Source organism: Marmota marmota, unplaced genomic scaffold, assembly GCF_001458135.2.
Source record: "Marmota marmota marmota unplaced genomic scaffold, marMar, whole genome shotgun sequence".
NCBI lineage: Eukaryota > Metazoa > Chordata > Mammalia > Rodentia > Sciuridae > Marmota > Marmota marmota.
This window is the reverse complement of record NW_025999895.1, coordinates 5,692,090-5,695,019: the sequence shown is the minus strand read 5'-3', so window position 1 is coordinate 5,695,019 and position 2,930 is coordinate 5,692,090.

Genomic DNA, 2,930 nt, shown 5'->3' with positions numbered 1-2,930 from the left:
GCAGTGCCGCCTCGCTTCCGCTGCTCGTCCGGGTCCCGCGAGAACTTCCCCACGCGGCTCCGCCCCGCCCCGCCCCCGCGAGACTTGCTCCGGCGGAAAAGGCCAGAGCGCAAGCGCCCCTCCTCGGCCGGGCCCCCGCAGGTAGATTTGCAGGATGCCTGCGCGCATGCGCCAGGCCGCCCAGCAGCAGGTGGCTCCGGCGTGGCTCCGCCCCAGGTCGCTGTAACTCTTGTCAGTGCCACAGCAGATAAACACAGCTTTGGCTGAAGGACTAACACTTTCCACGCTCTGATTATTTTCCCTGCCCTCACTATCAAACCGAGGCAGTGAGACAGGAGGGAAGAGCGATCTCCTACCATGGCGCACTCCAAATAGAGGACCAGATCTTTGAATTGTTTGGGAATCCGATTCATACAAACTGCAGTGTTAAATGAATTCATGGATTCGTTCTGTCCCTCTGTGTGTGTGTGGCGCGCGCGGTGGAAATTGAACCCAGGGGTGCTCTATCACTGAGCTGCATTCCAGCCCCTTTTAAAATTTTATTTGGGGACAGAACCTCGCATGTTTGCTGAGGTTGGTCTCGAACTTTCTATCTTCCTGCCTCAGCTTCCTGAGTAGCTGGGATCACAAGCGTGCGCGGCCCCTGCGCTTGGCAGGATGCGTTTTTTCACAGACCATACCGCGCCTAATCTTTGACAGCACTTTGCTGGATATAGAGGATAAAGAGAGAAATAGAAATCGTGACCCTCGAGCAATTCACAGCATAGAGAATTAGCAAGGAAATAAAAAGGTAAACAATGCCATAGTTCTATTCTCACTATTTGGGGGAATGCTGAGGAAGTTAAAAAGATGGACAGGGTCTCTGCTCGCCGCAGAAATGTCTTCACAGAAACGGCAATGTGGAACTGAGTCTTGGAGGATGAGTAGGAGGTGGACCGACAGAGGAACCGAAATTAAGGCATATCAGGCAAAAGGAATGGCACGTAAGGGCTGGGGTTGTGGCTCAGTAGTAGAGCACTTGCCTAGCATGTGTGAATCACTGAGTTTGATTCTCAGCATCGCATATACATAAAATAAAGGTCCATTGACAACTGAAAAAAAAAGTGTGTGTGTGTGTGTGTGTGTGTGTTTGTATAAATAAATTGACGCTTCAGAAATTCCAATAATTTTTTTCCTGGTCAGATCTTGTCCATGAAGTTCTAGGGAACACCCTATAAAAGGGGCCCATTGTGATTGTGTTCAGCCATTGATATCCTGATTCCATATATTGATTATGGGGGCAGGGATCGTGATGTCATTGTGGGTCCACAGGTGAGGTGGCTCTGCTATGCAGACCTAGAAGCCAGACACTTGTAGAAGTCAAGTTGTGTTTTAAGTATTTATTTAAAATAAAAGAATCACGGCTCCCATTTTCACTTAAGCACTAGTTCCTCTTTTGTCTTATTGCAGGCTGAAGCAACCCCAAGGAATATGTTCTATGTTGGGCATTCTGCTGAAAAATAATGAAATAACACAAGGAGAGAGAGGTGATACAAAGAAAAGAGGAGTAGCAGAGTGGAGGTAGGGGGACATAGGAACGGGAAGGGGGCCATGTGAGTAGGTGATGATGACCCAGTTTGGGAAAATATAAAGTTCAACTCTTCAGGGGCCATACAGGTGGAAATATCCAGTATACAGCTGAAAAGCTCAATGCGTTCCTTCATTCTCCCAACATTTATAGGCATCTGTTCTACAGCACACAGGACAGCCCTTCCCAGAGTTTGCAGCTGGAAGTGGAAGTCACACCTCTGAGAATATGATGAGTGGTACTGAGAATATGATGGGTTTGGGGAGCACATAGCAGGAGCATACCTCTTCCAGGATTAGGAAAGCAGAGGAAGTGAGTTTTAGCCTGAGAAAAAGAAAGTGTTCCAGGAGAAAGAAGAACATAGCATGTGAGTGAAACAGAGAAGCTCATGGGACTCTATTTTATGGGCTACTGAGACAGGGCTGGGCCACAGTTAAATTTTCTTCTTCAGAATATTTTATCACTGTTGCTGTAAAGTGGAAAATTGATTGGAACTAAGATATTTATCATCTACAAGATAATGTGTAAGTCCATTTTAAGGCCCTTAAAGATCAGCCCCTGCCTGCCAGCCCTATCCTCTCAGCCCCTAGCCAACACAAACTCCACCAATCCTAAACCACTTGTGGTTTCCGGAAGGTGCCAAGATCTTTTGAATGTCCCTATCTCTGCACATACAATTTCCTCTACTCAGTGGGTCTTCTCCCCTATATTTAGGTCTTCATATTAGTATTAGGACTTCTTCAAAATTTCTATTATACTTCCGATCATACTGCATCTTCATTTGCTTGCTGTCCCACAACTGTCCACCCCCACTGCCATGATGGTCTACAAGCTTTGGGACAGACATGACTATGCCTTTTCACATATATCTCAGGACCCAGCACAGAGCATGAAGTTAACAAATGGATGAATAAATAACACAAGCTGAAAAGAGATAAAAACGTGAATACTTTTCTGTGCAGTAGTCGTCTTTGAAGCTAAGAAAGTAGAAGGAGATCTCAAAAAAGATCAGATGCCCAAGAGAAGTAGGAAAAAAGAGGTGTGTGCTTCCTTTTTGAATGCAGCCTTTATAAAATACTCAGTATGCCTACACAAAAACATATGCATATGGACCAGATTGGGAAGTGAACATTTAAAAGTAACAATATTTGTGTCAAAATGTTGCAATTGTGGGTGACTAAGTAGAAGTCACACCCTGGTATGAAAACCTGTTGTAGGGCTGGGGATGTGGCTCAAGCAGTAGCGTACTCCCCTGGCATGCATTCGGCCTGGGTTCGATCCTCAGCACCACATACAAACAAAGATGTTGTGTCTGCTAAAAAATAAAAAATAAATATTAAAAAATTCTCTCTCTCTCTTAAAA